The 20,232-nt window shown below is 38.7% G+C and overlaps 1 protein-coding gene across 8 annotated transcripts in view; it reads left to right on the top strand.

The window, feature by feature from the left end:
• Positions 1-18,899, top strand: part of Gw (trinucleotide repeat containing adaptor protein gawky) — a 59,488-nt gene extending 40,589 nt beyond the window's left edge. For all 8 annotated transcript variants that reach the window (XM_071710314.1, XM_071710354.1, XM_071710324.1 and 5 more), the window contains exon 16: positions 1-18,899. This exon is cut by the window's left edge and continues 13,443 nt beyond it. The gene's annotated coding sequence lies outside the window, so the exon portion shown is untranslated.
• Positions 18,900-20,232: the final 1,333 nt, after the last annotated feature.

Consider the following 20,232-nt stretch of genomic DNA (forward strand, 5'->3'; position numbering starts at 1 on the left):
GTTCATACCCTTGATTTACGCAAGATTTAATCTCGTAGCTTCGCGGACGGAATAGATAGTGCTGTAATGTGACATCAAGTAAAATGTGAAGACTAAACGCTTGCGATAAGATTAAACGCTTGCAAGAGCGATAACGCGCTTCGTGTTAAACGAGAATTTCCTGTACATATATGTGTTTCCGCTATTTACTTATTTATTCGGTTACATCGTAGAGATGAAGTCAACTGTATTTTATAATATCGGTAACAGTACTAATCGCATCAATTCTAGTTATTTATCGCTTAGTAGTGATTATTTGCTGTCCTCGATAATTATACTTTGTGTTCCGTAATAACAATCTCGATGCAATCTATAAGTGCCCGTATAAGCGTTATCAAGGCGGTCTCATTGTGTGTATCTACTAAAAAGCTTATTAAATCTATAAGATAATCTCGCGGGAGCTCGTCGAAAACGTCTATTGATCCTCAATAATAAAAATATAATAATAATACTAATAATAATAATACTTTAATACTAATAATAATATTAATAATAATGTTAGCAATAATGGTTGTCTAACTTAGCACTTTGTGTAACCTAATGGCTGTCTATGTAATTTAACATAAACTTCTAAAGGTAATTACTTTCCGAAAACTGACACACAATCCGCTTCGGAGGCAATATCGCGCGCGACTGATCGAATTTATTAACGCGAACACGCCCGATCGACGCCAATTAATTAAAACCGAAGTCTTGCCAATCTTGCGCGTTCTGGATCTCGAGGAAAGGAGGAATTTACGATCTAAATACCGTTACCGACAATAATGGCCCGAAAGTGATATTCGCGTGCTGCATGTTGCATGCGAGATATATATATCTCGGATAAGCGATTAACACGATGCTTCGTAATATTGTGCAATAATTCCGTCGCCCGCGTAATCGATAAATCACGTCGAAAAAAAGAACATCATCGACGACGAAGTTATTGTGCAATAATATCGATTGACGTTCGCGTCATTTCTAACAGCCTTTCTATGTGCAAACGGCTGTTCGATATTAACGACTTTCCTTCCGTTCTTTCTTTCAATATTGTCAATTGCACCGCGTTCCCTTCCTTTCGGGTTGTCGGTGATACCTTAAGTTTACGTGTAAGGAACGTTTCGTCGTATATCAGGATCGCATATTTCAGGTTTAATTCTTTATATGGCTTAAAGGTAACACCTATGATATTGTGATATCTGTCTTTTCCAATATTTATCTTTAAAAAAAAATTGTGCCACTATAAAGGGATGCATTTTCAAATTGGTGAAGGAGACACAAGATAGATATATATATATATATATATATATATATATATATATATATATATATATATATGTCTCTGCGCGCGTACGTTTCTATATGAAATAATTACAAGCGTGCCGGATTGAATATATTGGGACGAGGGTATTCGTGTTGCTTTCCCCGTAAATTCTCGTCTTCGCGATATCCCGCAATCTCATAGGCTATCATTAAAGTCATTCATCGCGGAATTGAAACTGCTACTGGTATCGTCACTCTATTATTATTAACGCCGCAACGCGCCGTTACTGTCGCTGATATTATCGGTATTACTCTCGCTGCTGTGTTACTACTGTGTCACCATTACTATTTATTGCTACCGTTACTATTACTATCGCTATTGCTACTATTACTATTATTATCGTTATGGTTATCGCTGCTAAACTGTTGCCGCTGCTCCTATTATTACCCGTTACTAATCACTACTTATCACCGCTATACTTACGCCGCCGCAATCCGCGTGCGCGCGCGCGTTTTCGTCTCCAATATGCAAACACTATTTTCACGTTTCTACTACTTGGAATGGCGCTATTCGAGCTCTCGTAATTGTTAAGTACAAAAGTCAGTCTAGTTTAGGATAAACAAATTAACGAGAGTTTCTTCATTATTCTCACGGGTCGGAACAACGCTTTGTCTACCTCCGAAGCGCTGTAATAAAGCCGCGACACTTCGCTTATTTTCTTACGGGACGCGGGATCAGCTTTTCCGAAGCGGCGTGTTTTACGCTTCGCGGGTCGAGTCGCGCACGCTCGGCAGTTACATTACCACTATATTCTTATTTGCCGACGTGTATCCAGTTTTGTACCCGATTCGCAAGACCAATCTTAAGTTTATCGAGCACAAATCGTATATATATATATATATATAAGACGTCGGGAAGACGGGTCTATTACTTTTTACAGAGGGCAAACAAGTTATTTAGGGTAATGCGAAACTGTTGGAGTTCCGTAGGCACTCAAAACGGATCAACTCTCCGTAATCCGAGTATTGAACGTGAACGCTACTTTTATGACGTAAAACCAGCTGAAACGACGGTACCGACGTTGCCGCAAGCGTCTAAACCGGGACGTAAATTCAACAATATTCACGAGCTCATCGTCCGTAATGTGAGAACGCGGGGGAGCTCATCATCCTCTCCGTGGAAAATTGCCTGGATTACCCAGACGGTCAATTTCGGTTTCGCGAGACCGAGAGGAATCTCCGCAACGTGTCCGCGGCATCGCGCAAGCGACGCGACTGCGTCTTGAAGGACTTTACTTGGACTTTCGCTCGTTCTTCTGGATCATTCCACGTTATCTTCCCTCGTGCGTTAGCTCCGTTTTATCTTGGAAAGTCAGTAGTATTTGTCAAGTGCCACCTGTCTGAGAGGCGATGTTTTCCGGGCGCATTTTGCACGCCAGTTTAGTGAATAAATTTCGCAAAACTGTGGGGAGGGGGGGAGGGGGGATGAGAGATCGTAAGAGGAATAGAATGAGGAAATCGAAGAGAGATGTGTCCGAGACCGAGGCTGGCCGTGCTCATGCCGATTCTGTTACGCGATCGCAAACGAGAAGTCGCGGATACCACAACCTAGTCATCGACTTTCGCGAGCGTGTCGTTCGCAGCTTTTCGCAGGGCTTTCACCTAGCGATAGCTTCTCTCTTTCTCTCTCTCTCTCTCTCGTCGCTGGTCTGTACAAATTTCGCCCAGCGATTCTCTCTGTGTTCTTGCGACCTCGAGACGAGAGTTTCGAAAGAGATATCAAGTGTCTATCGCGAAGGAGAAAAAAAAGAAACGCGGTGATATCGCCAGTCGCGTCCCGGTACGGTCATCTCTGGTGTAGGAGAACAGGAGGAGGTCTCTTCTTTCCGATCGTCTTGTTATTCCTAGCCGTTAATTAACTTTTAATTGAAAGCGAAAAAAATTCATTCGGTATGTTGTTGACGTAAATGGTATTGGACGTCAAATTTCCTCAAAGAAATTGGTTAAAGAATACATTTTAGCAACAACATGATGAATTTTTAACCAATTGCGAATAAGATCTTATAAGTTAATGTTGGTTAAGGATCAGTTGAATGTGACGATAAGTTGAATCCGCGACAGTCTTTGATTCCTAGTGATTAGATATGAAGCTATCTCGGGTCTTGTAGTCCCACACTTCCTTGTGATTCGCACGATGGTGACGGAATCGATTAAGGAGCACTGTCTATAACGGCTACAATAAATGTGCAATATATACATGTAACAGGCATGGATTTATAGTGGTATTTCTGTATTCTGTACCTTTAGGATTTATCTACGACTAGATTTTAGCTTTGCTACGTTAATTCATACGTTTTTGGCAGTATTTTTCGACGGAATCTCTGCCGAAGTAAGAAGACAAAGATATCCGAGTTTTCGTAACGTTATATTTTGAAAATTTGGAAAGCCCAAATGTGACCAACAATCTTCTGTTTTTCTTTTTAAACGAGAACAGAATCCGCGGATAAGAGAATCTGATTATCGAGTGGGTGGGAACGCGCGATAGAAATTTCTTTCTCCGTAAAGATATGATTTCGGCGTATGATTATGGACGTACCACTGTACTTATTCATCGCGACATATGTACTGTCCAATGCCAACCGACAGCCAACCGGGATTGTAAATCGTATCGCGTTCTTACGACCTGTGACCTGAAAGGATCTGTCGACTTCTTAATTCGCTCGATATTAATCATTACGCTTTGATTAAACCGAGTCCTCGTTCAAAAGGACGAAGGGAAAGTCGCGAATGCGCTAACGATTGAATTAAATGGCCGATGACTTCGTAAGATCGATCGCGAGCGCGCACTTACGAGGGATCAATAAAGTAACTTTGTCGATATCAATTCGCACATATTTTTCGATCGTATTCTAATCTCTAGACGGAAGTTCGAAAAACGAAATATCGCTCTACCTAGTTGGTTCTTCTTTTAAAGAAAACGAGGAAAAAAAAAGAGAAAAAAAGACACATTCTTCTAAAATAAAAAAGACGCGACGCAACTGTCGCGTAACTTTGAACACTGCGTGAGAAAACGTGAGAAACTGGAAAGTGCTTTGTGATAACGTACAGTCGATCTTGACTATACTTACTGATTAAGTTGCCGTAAATCTCAATTCGTCTCACGAACGTTATCGACGATCGACTCAATTTCGACGTGTTAGGTAAATGTAGGGATTATAGCGAACTACAAGTGTTCTCGTTCGTTTGGATCGACGTCAAAATGACCACGAATTATTGAAGTTACGACTTGAGGGACGTTCGATTTCCGGTATCGAGCGATTCTCTCCGATACCTGGGAGGGGAACGGTCGCCAGGAACATTTCTCTCTCTCGCGAGATGAACATCATATACGCGCGTCGGGCAAAATCCGTGCGACACGATTGTTACAATGGTATTATAATGGTATTATACAAAATGGTATAATAATGGCATTTGGTGGGACTAGCTCTCTCGAATCTTTCTTTTCTGTATTTTTACTGTCCCTTCGACAGTCGATAGGATAAAATCAGATCGAACGATTGAAAACCAAGATGTTCTTTAAAAAAAAATCTACGTACTAGTCAATTTCTTGAATAATTAAATACGCGTTTAGTCGGACAGAAATTATCACTGGTCAAGAATTTTTTCGTATTTTTTTTTATTTTGTACATACAAAATTTTAATACGTGTATTAAATATCGCTAAAGACTTACGAGGAAGATAAAATAGTAAATTTATGAAAGTGTGAATACTAATCAAATTGATAATAATTAAACAAATATTACAGCTCTTTTAAAACAGCGCTACAAATATTTTATCGGGATGGACTATTTGGTTTAGAATAAGGAAAACTTGGTTTGCCATGAACCATGAACCATTATTACATCAGGGCGTAAGTTATATTGCCGAACTTCCCGATGTTGTTTACCGCGATCGAAATTTTACACGGGGGCCTTTAAAATACGGGCGTTCTTATCCTTGCGTGGATTCCGAGCGTCTGTACGTGACATCGTGAACGGAAGAGTTATTACGGCGAAAAATTAGTTCTCCCGCTCGAAGAGAACCACGAGAGCTGCTTTTGACTCGAATTCACGGCGCGCCTCGCACGTTTCCCCGTGAATGACGGTGAAAGCTCCCTCGCTCTCGACGAACACGTCGCCCTGAATTTCCCCGGTCGACTGAGCCCCCCTCGAGTGTACAGGGTCAACAAAGGTTAACCGTAGACTAGTCGCGGAAAATAACGCGACCGAGTCAAACGCGCCACAAAAGCAGCACGAACAAACAGAGCTGCGATTGCAATTTGAGGAAGGCAGAGGTCGAGTTTCGCGCTCGGGACACAAATGCGATGGAGATGAGACTCGCAATTTTTTTTTCCCTCGCGTCACGTTAGTACGAAACTTTTTCTTGCAAGCGGTGCAGATCCGAAACGGTCAATGAACAGCGCGAATTAATTTAATTCCGAACTCCAGCAATCGTTAAATCGCATCGCGAGGGCTTTACGGCGAACGATAATGGACGGAGAGCACTCGATTGTAAGGGCACGTAGCACGTAGGAAAAATACGAGAGAAAAAAGAGAGAAAACCCAAAAAAAAAAGATAACGAAGAACAAAAAGAAATTTGCGGAGCTTGGGGACGAACGAGCGGACGCATTGACTTTTTTAAGGCGTAAAAAGCTATTTAAGTATAACGATAAGGCTAACACTTAGGCGCTAAGTTACTAATCTCGTAATGGTAAACTAAAAAGTGGCGAGTATTTTTAATAATAACTTGTAACTCTTCTAAACGAGAGACACCTAACGAACATAATCAAACGTCCTTTATGTGTAAGTTATGAATACTTTGCCTTAATATTTTTATCCGTGTGAGAAGAATAGAGAGAGAGCGAGTGAGGAAGTGAGAAAGTGATCGAGAGAAAGGACGAGCGAAAGAGAGCGAGAAAGGGAGAAAGAGGAGAAGTCGAGATGTGTTGCGAAAAGAAAGTCCACTTGCATTTGCTGACCACATGATTGCATTCACAGAGCGACAAATTCCTAGGGAGTAGCGGGAATTAATTGAGGATCCCTTCTCTTTTCTCGCGAGTTTTCCTTTCATATCCCTTTCCCGTTTACGAAACCGGAGTAAAAAAAAAAAGACAAACGCACACACAGAGACACACACGTATATGAGTACGCGCGTGCGTACACATATACACGTAATGCAATCGTGAGATTTCGCGCAGCAAACTCGTCCCTCGCGCGATCTTTCAAATAGGATATTAGATCGACGAAGTGGCCTTAAGACCCCGAACATGATGATGCCCTCCCCTCCGTGTGATTCCTCTTCTCGATGAAATTCCGTTTAGTGTTCTCCATCGTCGAGCGTATCGTAAAGTACCTCGACGTTGCCGATCTCGTCGTTTTTTTTTGTCCGTTTCTAGATAGTGCCTCCCGCTTTCTTTACCGTCTCGCCTGAAAGGTGCACGGTGACGTGCATTTTTCGATATACCGTCGCGTTTCGTATCGTTCGAATTGCTTTCTTCATCCCCTCTCGCGGGGATAAGATCGCGAAATAAATTTGCGTGAATTTTTGGGAGAGAGAGAGAGAGAGAGAGACGATCCTCTCTTTTTACGTAACAGATACAGAACGTTGGCAATTGTGATATCGCTTCGTACGATTAAGTAACATTTTTTTTTCAACCCTTTGCACTCGAGAAGTCAGTCGGGCGTCGAAGCTCCCATGGCTTGTACAACAATTGCGAAAGATTACGCAATATGTGATCGAGCGGTGTCCCGCGCCGAGTAATACGAGAAATACAAAATGCGGACAAGGATTATCAAATGCTCAAAGGATATACGCTTCTTTTCGACTAATTCCGATTAATTCTCTCTGTAAACGAAATATCCTCTCTCGCGGCGCAAAGCGGGAAGAACGACGGAATATGATGATCGGCTAGGCCGCTACGGGTAGTAACGAATCGATCGACGAGCGAGCTCTTGGGTACTAGGCTCGGTTATATATCATCCTCTCTCACGACTGAAATTTTACTTTCCCGAGTAAAACCGCTTAGTTCAGATTCGCCCCGCGCGAAATAGGCTCTCGCAGATATAACCGCGAGACGACGTACATATAGTTCGCGGGGCGTATACATCACGCGTTCGACGACTAAAGTTTTCTCACTTAGGGAATAGGGGAACTAAGTACTATTCGTAGGTGAACAGACCTTTTCGTTTCTCGTATTACGTTTTTCTCGCTGTCGTGTAATCGATGTAGGGTATTGAACGATTTAACGTTAATCGCGCGCGCGCGCGCGTTGTCTTTGGATTAGAGCCTTTCGCCGCGACGCGAGAACAAGTCTATATATATATATATCCAGGTTGAAAGGAGAAGATAAGGATGAGGGAGAGAAGTCTGTAAAAGAAAAAAGGGCGTCGGCGTTTGTGAACTGAGTCAGTAGGAAGTGTGACGTAGGCGCACTAGTGTTCTTTCCGCTCTGAAACGAATCTGTGAAACGCCAACATCCCTATATGCTCTAGACAAGTACTTTTCAAATGTGACAATGTAACCGTACACGCTATATATAAAATATGATTTTATTATTAAGTATAAGTAAATGAATTTAAACAAAAATTTATATATTATATATCTATATATATATATATATACGCAGATATATCAATAATATAAAAGTATATTTAACCGGCGGTACTATATAATATATAAATATATATATATACATAATAAATATACATGAATGAATATATGAATATATAGATATATATTATTATTGTCGTCATTATCGTCGTCGTCGTCGTCGTCATTATCATCAATCAGTGTCATCATCATCTTACTCTATCGTTATTATTATTATTATTATTATTATTTTTATTGCTATCAGCGAGCATTATTGTGAGTATAACATTATGCCAATTATACACACGAACGTGAGTATTAAATAAAGCTAGTAAAGAAAGCACCATATATAAGACATAATACACGTACGCATTAATGACGGTCTACACATACATTATAATGAAACATACACATGGACACGCATATGTAACACTGTGTTGTGAGCATTACATTAATTCTTCGTTTGTAGTTAATTAGACTTTTAAGTTCCGTATGATTTTAATTAATTCGATGCAGGTACTCGTGCAGAGAAATGGATGAGTTAGAGAAAAGGGTATTCTGTAACACGTTTTGTGTGCGTGTGTATGTGTGTGTGCGCGTGTTGTGTGTACGTGTGTATGATGTGGGAGAGAGAGGGAGAAAGAGAGAGGGGGGGAGAGGGCAGACAGAGTGAGAACGAGACAGGGAGACAGAATTAATAAGTCACGAACATGTGTAAGATAACTGATTGATCGAAAACGGAAAAGGAAAACAAAGAATGCTGCGAAAGAACGGACGAGATCGTCGTAATTTTTTTTTCTTTTAAATTTAGAGGCTTGATTTTGTTGCGTGTGTCGGTTGCACCAAAACTTATGTCTTTTATATCGATGTACTGAATAATCGTTGGAATTAATAATCAAAATGATTATTTATTGATTGCCATTGACTCTTAATTGAATATTCGATAAGATCGCTAATTTCAGGTAAGCGAATTCTTCAATCTGACAATTAATTCATAGCAGGATCGCGGAGAAATAATTGATTAATTATTAATGTATGACACTTCACGAGACATTTAATAGTTATGTATTTTAGTCATTAGCGGCAGATAAATGTATTATTGTCTTCGGCATAGTTTATTTAAATTTCTTTTAATATATATATATTTTATTATATGTGTTATATAAATATTATCGAGATGTGTACGTCGACTCTAAACCGTATAACTTACGTTTAATCCATACGTTTTAACCAATTTTACGTTTTAATCAATGTTTTCTTTTTATAGCTAGACATTTGAGAGATTTTGTGGTTTGTATAATTTATAATTGCGGTGTGTAATGGACTTTTTGAGATTTGCGACATATAAATTTATTTAAATATTTTATTTGTATATAAAAATACGTAGATCGCGCGAGACTACCGGGCACTCTTCGACATTTTCGCTATCAATTACGGTTTCGTTTTGTCCTTATCGATTGCCATAGAAGCACGGTAATATGTCGGTGGAACGGCGAAGGGAGGGTAAAATTAATGGACAGTGTGCCAATATATACGCGACGTTAATTATTACGGTCGGTCAACACGGTCGGCGAGTAAATTACGGAAAGATCGAGGACGAGGAACCTTCGAAGGGAAAAACGATCGGCTTCCAGGCGATCAATCGGTCCGTTTAATTTCGTAAAATGCCTGCGCTGTAGCCGGTTTTATATATTCCATGTTTATCCTTTTCTGTTTCTCTTTCTTTCATCGTCTGAGAGAAAAGCACACGAAGCCTCCGTACCTAAATGTAACCAAGCGTACCTAGTGTTTAACGTGTACTAATATATTATAATGGCTATTCATACGATTATCGTCTGCACCAGTTTATCATTGCTCTTATTATTATTATTATTATTAATTATTATTATTATTATTATTATTAATTATTATTTTTATTGTTATTATTATTATATCGAAAAATAAAAAAAACGATTACAACCAGGAAAATAAAATACAGACTTGCAGTGGATATTTAATCTTCCTTGACCAATCGAGAAGATTAGGCATACTATCAACGGCGATAAGACGGATCCATCTTTCATGGTGTCTCTAGATAAACATGATAGATTTAATTGTGTGCTTAAACACGGACGGCACTGTAGATTTTCCGTGTGATCGGGTTAATTAAATGACAATGAATTAGAAAAGAAAACGGGATAATTGCTTATATTTTATATATGTACTTTTTATATTTGTTTATTTATATAAAAGCTAAGTTATATTATATTGATTCCAAGAGAATTGATGAGAACTTCCGATTAATCGTGAAACAACGATTGCAAAGTAATGCGCAAAAGTTTTGTATTTTCTGATCACGAATGAAAAATTGAACGATTTCAGGATAGAACTTAAATAAGAAAAAAAATCACTCAGGCGTCGCCTCGTGCTAGAGATACAATATAAATCAGGTAAGATTTATACCCTTAACTTTGTAGATATTAATTATCTTGTCTTAAAATAATGATTGATTCTATGCTTAATTAATTTTCTAAGTCCAGAATGCGCGACACAATATCTTCCTTCACAAATATCCGAAATTACATGTATATAAAAACATAATAGTGTATTACATAAATTCATAAATTATTAAAATTACTTTAAGAAAAGTGATTTTTACTATGAGAAGGGCTAGTGCAATTTTGTTGAATTGATTGAATGAAGGGTGATGCTAATTTGTAAATTTCGGAACGCGAAAGTTTATTAGATAAAATAATAAATATGAAATATTATAAAACAAGTTTTTGTCTAAATATATTTATGGAATTTTAAATAATCTTTAAGATTATTTTATTGTAAACATTGTATCTTTATTGAATTCCGTTCGGTATTGTTTTTTTATTGTAAAAAATTTCTTTAATATTATTTCAAATTATATTAGATTATTTTATCAATCATGTTCTAAATATTTCTTTTTGGTCAACATCTCATTAGTTGATAATTGCTTAAAGACATCGTTCGACCGAAACTAGAAGAATTACATATTTTACACGGGAGAAGAAACGTCTCGAAAGAGATGAGCCTATCATTATATCGTCGAAGGTAAAACGAACAGAATCTGATCAAAAACTTGCGACTTCAACGATGAGAAATTCTTGATCCAAAATAAGTCGACTTTGCACAATCAATTTTGTTCGAGAGCAGCGTAATGAAATCTAAATGCACATCGGATCAAAAATTCTTGAGGCATTTACTTATTTTTGGCCGAAGAATCAGAGAGGAAGAAGTCTATTCGTGATTGTTGTCAAATTTATATCCCCAAATACATATTGATATTAGATAAGATAAGAGATTAGGGATAATTATAGGATAAAATTTGAAGTCTATATCTTAGGAATGGTTTATATATACATATATATATTTAGGCGGGAACATATGAAACATATATATTTGCACGCGTGATATAAATATATCCGAATTTTTGCGGTAACCGAATTTTTGCGAATAGGGTGTACCTAGTCTCCATATTTTCTTAGAGAAAGATCGACGAATGCTTGTAACATTTAATTTCTTGAGCACGACAATTGATCCTCCGTCTTAAGTTTCTATTAAGATCGATTTATCTGGAAGCGGGTTGGAAGAAAGCTTCTGTCTGCCTGGAAGATTAATTCGATGGAATTCAATTCAATTTTCGGTGGCAGACAACACCTTATCTAACGTGTTATCACTTATCAGGCCAGTTGTATAAACTTGACCTTTAGTATCTACGACATAAGAAAGAATTTAGGTTTCGCTCCGTCTTGATTTGAACGGATATTGAGATTCGTGTCGTGCACATCCGGCCCGGGCCTGATTAGGTGGCTTCACGGCGCGAAACGGATTCCCATCTGTGACTTTTTTCATTACGCATTACGTAGGTATGTTAATGAATGAAGCGCGGAACGTTGCACACGCAGCACATCGCGTGCTGACGCGCGTCCGTGTCACAGTATCCTCCCAGAGGAGTTGTATTAGAAACGAAAATATGAAAGTGCGACGAACGTAGCGGAATTCCGAGAGGTGGGATGAGGCGGCGCGGTCTGCGGTTCGACGTATACCTAAATAGGCGCATATATCGTACGCACATATACCGACACATGTACAAATATGTAAGCATTGCATGGTCTTAAGTGTCTCTGTATTAAATGTCTTCGCTGTGTAATTCTTAGAGCGTTAAGAGTAATAGTCGATATAATTGAGAGAGCAGCAGTATTCTCCTACCTCGATAACGTATTGAAGGGTGGTACGAGATGCTGGGAAGGCGTTGGACGCGAGATAATGCGTTATCGCGCCCAAAATACAATAAAAGCGGGGCGTGTTAAAAGGGGCTAATCGAGACCGTCGGTTAAATGGGACAACACAATGATTTATCGATAATAAAATTAATAATTCTAAAGTTAATAAATAATATTAACTATATACTGAGGAATTATCTGCGTGCCATCGAGAAATTATTATCGATTTTATTATTGAGAAACAGTTGCGTTATCCTTTTTAGGGAGTATATAGCCTTCTGGTATGAAGCAAGTCGAGAGGAAAGGGTGGATGCATGTGGGGATGAATCGTGTTCTTCATAGCATGTATGTGATTAACTTGTGCCACTCGTACCGTAAGGGGAGACCTTTATCGAGATACCGATGTCGCAATGACGTTTGTGAGAATTCCACAATTAGATTAGAAACGCCGTATGAGCAGAATTAAAAAAAAAAAAGAAAGAAAGAAGAGATATCGCTATATATCATCAGGGTGAGAAATCGATTAATCTCTCGAATTAAGAAGGTTGCATCTTAAAGTGTTCCGACACACTTATCACGGGAATCATAGGCAGCCTTTGAAATAATCTTCTCCGTAAATTACGTATATAAACGAGAATTCCATTAATTGTCGCTCGATAAAATATCCAGTATTAGCTTGTTATATTTTACTTGATTATAATCCTGCTCGGTGAATTTGATTTAATTAGATTTTGGATATGCATTTTCACGGCCTTGTAACTCACGCAATCTCGAAACGTTTATCAACTAATAAGCGTAAAATCAAACCAGGTGTTATTCAGTCCATTTGTCGCCCGACAAAACAAGCAGCATTATTTCGATAGAGAATTTTAAGTAGCCTTGGAGTATTAAAGAAAAGATCGGAAGCTTTTTATTTGTAGATACAGCGGAGGGGGGGGGGAAGGAACGTGAAGTTTTTAGAAATTAATCCTAAATAAAAAAAAATTAGTAGGAGGGAGGGACAAATCCGCCAGAAACGAGCTGTTCAGACACTAATGCCGAATGTAAAATCTATGTTCTAAATGACAATATCCATAATTAAACACACACATACACACGCGCTAGCTGTCAAAAAGCGTCGGAAAAAAGGGTCGTGCGAAATTTTTACGGGACAGTGTAACGGGACAACGACGTTGCGCAACGTGGCTGTTTATCTTCTTCTGGAAATCGAAAGTAGCGAAAGTGATGTTGCAAGAAACAAGAGCGTCGGATGCTGCACACGATCTTCCCTCCTAATCGGCGATAGCGTCACTCGCCGCTCGCCATTCGCTATTCGCCATTCTTTACTTCGGTTGAAATTACAACCGGACGGAGCGCGCGCTTCGCGTTAATTCGCGTTTGAACTATGAATTTTGTTCCCTTCATATAATTGTATTCGGTTTGAAGCTACGCGATGGAGCTTGGAAGAAGCCGCGTGATTTTTTTTTCATTTGTAACACAGCGTGATATTAAAATATAAGAGTTATCGAGTTGCCAATTGGACTTGAAACGCACCGAGCAACATTGATCTTATCTTGTTAATACTTAAAAATTATACGTGGGTTAAATTTGTATCGATAGGAAAAATGAGAACAAGTTCTCGGTTTAAATTCAAGTCGTAGAAACCGATTTGTGTTCGTGTGAGTGTGTTTCTTGCGCTAGGTCGTACAATGTAAGAATGTAAGAACAGCGTTGGCTCGACGGGATAATACGGCAGGTTGTCGCTTTAAAGCGGATTTAATCTGGGATTGCGATTAACGACACGCGAACGCTTTTGCATTTTTGATTGCGCGAGGGAACGTATCTCCGAGGCATTTCTCAAACCCCTCGGAAGATTATTCGTATTAGGGAACAATTTTTGGAGAAGGAACGTCGGATCGTTTTTTCTTTTCCAACGGCGATTTTGTGATTAATCGTTATCTCTCTCGTGCGGCAATTACGAAACATGCATTTCGCAAAAGAAACAATGATGTTCTCGCGCGAGCTTATTACGCGCATAAGAGAGGGGAGATTCGGACGTTAACGTTAATCTAACTTTAAGTCTTACGCTCTCGCGCATAGGATAAAGCTAGTGAGAAGAAACGACGATACTTAATCGTTGACTGATATAGCGAAAAAAAAAGTCACGCGGATCTGGTATGGTGCATTGCCATATTTTCCCCGTATCTAAAAAAAAAAGAAAAAAAAATGCGAGCAAAAGATTAGACATGTATTTTTTAAAGATCTCCTTGACCCAGGGAAAATGAGAAAGCGGCGAAGAGAGGAGAGGTAGAGACGTTCCCGTTAGTTAGGGGCACGATGAATTTTATAATCAAATTGCAGATTGGTGACATACACAACTCCACCGTACCAGCTTGGTTGCTCTACAGGGAAACGGGAAACATATTAACTCAGACACACTTTTGATAGATTGAGATTTATTTGTATTTGCTTGCACTGTATTTTCTTACGGTATCGCTCTCCACTTTCCTTATATCTCCGATGCCCGCTGTAGCTGTAAGACTATATTAAAACGAAAATACATAAATTGAAGAATCATTATGTATTGGATTGTGATTATTATGAATTATTGGCTGAGAACATGTACATTTCTAAAAGGACTTTCTTCCTGTTGGCTGACGTGGCCTACAGCAACACAAAAAAAGACAACAAGACTTATCGAAACAATTTCATAAAGAGTACACGCAAAGTAAATATAAGTAAAGTGTTACGCATATATCTTTCTTAGCGGGTGATTCGCGCGTACGAAAGGCTGATGGTGATTGAAGATATTTCATCCCGACCCACTTTTCAAGCGGCGGCACATTCGGAGATACACCGACACAGATAAAGGCGAGAGCTTTCAGACGATGAAGCGCCCGCGAGGAGTCGGCGCGCGATGAAAGTGGCTCGCTCGAGAAACCCGGGCAATTCGTTATCCGCGTGAAAATAAATGAACGTCGATTTTTACGGGGGAATCGATCGCTGTGTTTTTTTTTTTTTTCGTAAAACGGCCATGCCACGGGTTAAGGGTTAAAAGGGGGAAGGAAATAAAAAGAGAGGAAGGAATGCGCGGCGGGCGACGCGGAGAGATAGAAACACCGCGCGCGGCACGTGCCAATAATGAGAAACGACACAAAGAAAAATATACGCGTACGTGAGAATCTTAGGGTATATACGAATAAGTGTTCCTTTGACTCGGCGTGTCCAATCCGGGAAGAGAAAAGGGAGAGAAAATGAAAAAAAAAAGTATCGTCGCGAGAGAGGGACGAAGTAATTAAGGAATAATTGTAAACGCGACGCGTTTTCACGTACGGAACGGATACGTGAAATCGCACGGGAGGAAAAAAAAGTTCGGTGATAGTGTCGTGTGCTTATCGTATTAAGCGACCGATATTTAATCCGGTAATAACGCGCAAATACTATTATCGTTAAGCAGCTATTTATTGGATAATGTTAAACATAAGTAAATCGAGATAACGGTATTCTAAATAAGCGATTATCGTCCGTATCGAGACGGGCGACGACTTACGGGGAGACGAGAAGAACCGCGAATTATCGCCAAGGGGGAAAACGAAAGTGAAAAGCCGGATGGGTCGGTCATATTTCGTGTGTAGGCCTCTCCGTGATTAGATTCGATGCGTACCGGTGGACAAGTCCGACCGCTAACAGGTCGCTTACAGGCTGTTCTGGAATTCGCCGTTCAGGATCGAGGAAGATGCGATTTCTCGCGCGAGCGTCGACGATTAATTCCCGACGCGTTTTCAGGAGCACACTTGGATCTAAACGAAACGCTTCAGTCTTCTCGCGACCGTCGAGAGCTCCGCGAAATGTAACTTCGTACAAAGATATTTGTTCGAGTTTGATTTTACATTATTCCCTTTGAAACCTCCTCTCGCTTTTCCTTCATGGTGGCCTCGAGAGGTCTCCGTGCACTTCTGCTCGTTTGTTATTTAATAAATAACGTACTCCGAGCAATCGGAGCAAAGTGGTTCTCATTTGACAAAACATGTTAGCACGTATCGAATGTGCCATGTGATTTACTCTGAGAACACTTTCGTTACATCGATTCTCTTGACATGTGATCCGTGAGCTGGAGTTAAAATGATTTCGTCAATTGTTCGCTCGAAAAAAAGGACAAAGAATGCTGTTACGCCAATACGATTCTTCGGAAATGATTAACGTAAGATTCAATGGCTTTACAAAAGCTACGTTCGGCTAATGGGATCGATCTGTTCATAATTAATTAATTATCTCATTTATATAATATATAAGAAAGTAAGTACCTGTAAGAAGTAAGAAGTAAAATCAGTCGTAGAGTTCATTTTATTACACTTATATCATACGTCAGTAATGAATCATATAAGCCGATATTAAACAAATATTTATATTAGGGTGTAATCGACGTTAAGGTATCTCTATATGAAAGCACAAATATACATCATCGAACGATAAGAGGGAGATGATTATGAGCAGATCGAGAGTTTTCATTCTTCCAGAATTGCTTTAAGCCCCTCAACTTTGGATACAGCCAAATACAAGTGCAATCGTTACCTCGACGCATTTACAAAAGAAAAAAAGAACTGATAAGCCAAGCAATTATCAAAAAGAAAGAGACAAGATAAATTAAACATTAAGTAAAAGAATTTAACAGATTAGAGAAGCGTCGTCGTCTTTTATCAGCCACCGGCCGTCGCTACATTTCGATCGATCGTAACGATATGGTCGCGATGATGTATTATAGATTTCCCGCGGTGATTGCAAACAGGGTGTTAAAAAATTCCAAGTTCGATCGGCGACAAGCCGAGGCTAATTTGCGGCGCGACAGGGCGGATCGTGACGCCGATTTGCTTCGCGACGAGAAAGCTCGCGTGACAAAATGTTATTTTCCACTTTCGACTTTGCATCGGATTTCGCGAGAAAGCGCAGCCGAGTGCACCGCGCGCATTCGTACGCGAGCATTATTTTAAAGTGGTGCAATTCTCTTCGTTTCGGACGACGAGGTCGAAGCCGAGGAAACGGCGAAAGCTTCGCGAGTGGAAGGAGCTTCCAAATCAAAGTTTTTATCAAAGAGGCCTACTAAGTGGATATTTCTTCTCGTACTCCTGAATTTTTGTTTGCTTCCTCGAAGTTTTTAATCGGCTACGATCACATCTCTCAAAACGGAGGATATGTCCGCCGAGTTTTCCCCATGAATGACATATCAATGAAAGTTTTTGGTCGTCGATTATACGATCGGCTGTGACGTTCGACGAGCAAGCGGCGGTCGCGGGTGAGATGTATAAAAAAGGAAAAAGAAAACGAAAGCGTTGACGAGTCGCTGTGACGATGACGAATTTTAGTATCGAATATAAAAATAGAAGGGAGCAATGACGAGGTTCGATCTTCTCGTGTATTCCGTTCTGCTTGATGTCGAGGGTAGTGAAGAAGTGTAACGCCTACTCTTTCCAAGTGTTTCTTCGAATTCAGCAAGCCGGAACTCGCAACGAAAGTTACGTCTTCGTCCTGAAAGTCTCGCAGATCGCGATTCTTGTTCCATTTAACGTCCTTTCTTCTTTTCTTTTCTATAGTCCGCACACACACACACACACACACACACACACACACACATACACCACATGACGAATTATGCCCACGTAAAGTCCTACTCTGTACGCATCGTAACTGCTAGAAGTAGCGTACGAGCTATAGACTTAATCCTTTGCACTTGGTGGACGTCGGTGTTAGGCGAATAATATTTTGTATTGTTGTAATCTAGTTATTACACCCGAGAAACTCTCAAGTCAACGAGTATGTTGTAAATACATATTATACTGACGTGTGAAATCGACGAGTGCTCTCGTATGATTCGTTAGAACGTTGTCGCTGCCGGAAGGATTATAGCACCGATCTCGAATTCCAGGACTGGATCAGGAATATAACAGATACAGTTGGCACAACTATTCTAAATAGGATTATCCTTTTACTTCTTCCTTTTAGACAAAATTTATGCGAGTATTAACGTGTCTTATGCTTTGAAATAATTTTTTAACACCGTCTTGGTGTTTGAGATATATCTCTTGAAAAGCAGTGCGGTGATATTTTTTATTTCGTTTTTGTGAAACATACTTTTGTAGTATTTTACTCAGTTCTGGAGTCGAGAATGATATCTCTGACAAAGAATTCGAGAATCTCGCATCTTCTCGATCCTTTGCTCGCGCTTACCTCTTCCCCAAGTTGCTCAGATACGGCGGGAAACGCGGAGAAACTCTAAAAAGAAAGAAATTAAGAGAAAACAAATTTTGCAAAAAAAAAGTGAGAAAAAGAGAAAGAGCACTCGAAGGATTTGAGCATCCGTTCGTAAGTAGTACGTTCTCGAATATAATAGTTAATAAAGCGTCGGGGCGAAGAGTATTTTTTCTAGGAATGTTAGTGGACCATATGGCAGCAGGAACATTAATATTGTAAAATCGCGGCGAATTTCATAATTTATAAATTGCAGGAAAATCCAAAAAAAAAAAGAAGAAAAGAATGCAAAATTGAAGCTGTAAGTAACGGAGGAAAATTACGCGTACGGGAAAAATAGAAACGTCGGCCATCAACTAAGGGGAAAGCAGTGGGACTTGTGAGGCAGTTAAATGATACTTGAATGATAGTATAAATGCAGAGTTGGTGCAGACAGTAAAAACTTTTTTTAGACGTCCCGGAGAGAGAAAGAAGAAATGAGTGAAAATGAGAGAGAGAGAGTGTGTGTGTGTGTGTGTGTGTGTGTTTTAGTGAGAGAGAGAGAAAGAAAGGAGTGAGAGAATGTATGTAAGTAAGAAACTAAAGAAATGAAAGATGTAAAGAGAATGTGAGAGTGAGAAAGAAAAAGAGAGAATGAAGAGAAGTTGAGAAAGAGAGGCATTAACAGAGGTAGAAAAACAATATGAAAACGATAATATTATAAGCAACAAGAAGTGCTTTTATGAAATACAATATTATTTATACCATCCTGATGACGTATATATATATATATATATGCATATATATATATATATACAATATATATAAATATCTATATCTATATACATTATATCTATATATGGTAAGTGATAATGTAAGAAAGAGGAATGTGTATTATGTAACAACAAGGTATAGATAAGTATATTAATATATTACAAATACACATATAAGTATACATATAAATATACACATATATATTAAAAATTATGACCTATTATGACTATGATAATATTATTAATATTGTAATAATTCGTAGTATTATATTGTGACTAGTACAGCATTAAGTAATAAAGGTTGTCCTGTATGTGAACATGGGTATATTATCAAAGGTACATGTATTGACTTGGTAACTTTCCGCACTATACTTCCTCTCCAGTTCCCCTTTCTTCACTATATTTCTTTATCTTTGTTTATTTTGCGTTATATTTTCCTTTGATTTCTGCCAGCGGTGACGAAGGACCTATTAAAACGAGCGTGAAGTCATAAAGGTAAGTTGCGCTGTTAAAAGTTTATAATCGATAAAATTAATAATTTATATTAAAAATTATAGTTTTTTCTTGGATAGTTAACCAGTAATATATAGCTCGATAATTTGACCTTGCTAGTAATTAAAAAATACGAATTGCATAATTAGGTGCATTATGCTGTTTACTTCCATAAAAGCAGATACGTCATTGTATTGTTAATTATCAGGAATACATTTTTGTCAAGAACTATTGATAGATATGATACCGATATATATGTTACCTGAGAATCTTTGTAATAAAAACACACGTCGGCTGTATAGATAAATTGATGGTTACGCATAAAATTGTAATCGTTCAGTTGCACAAAACCCTCAATCAAAGAAAAATATAAATAAGATATTACTCAAAATCACGTAAACGTATGTAATAACAGTATTGTATTAAAATAAATTAAAAATTTTTGTATGTATCTTATTAGAAAGACCTGCAATGTTCAAATAATTGGTATCTAAATAATTGACCCTACTATACACATTCGGACAAATTAGTGATAATTGTTTTGTTAAGTTTTATAGGTTTTATTCATTAGACAAGATTGCGATAACATTTCTGATACAACTGATTTGTTTCTGATTTATCTATT

The sequence above is a fragment of the Temnothorax nylanderi genome, unplaced genomic scaffold (genome assembly GCF_030848795.1).
Source record: "Temnothorax nylanderi isolate EJ_2023f unplaced genomic scaffold, tnyl_v1.0 TNYL_tig0004_pilon, whole genome shotgun sequence".
NCBI classification, from domain to species: domain Eukaryota; kingdom Metazoa; phylum Arthropoda; class Insecta; order Hymenoptera; family Formicidae; genus Temnothorax; species Temnothorax nylanderi.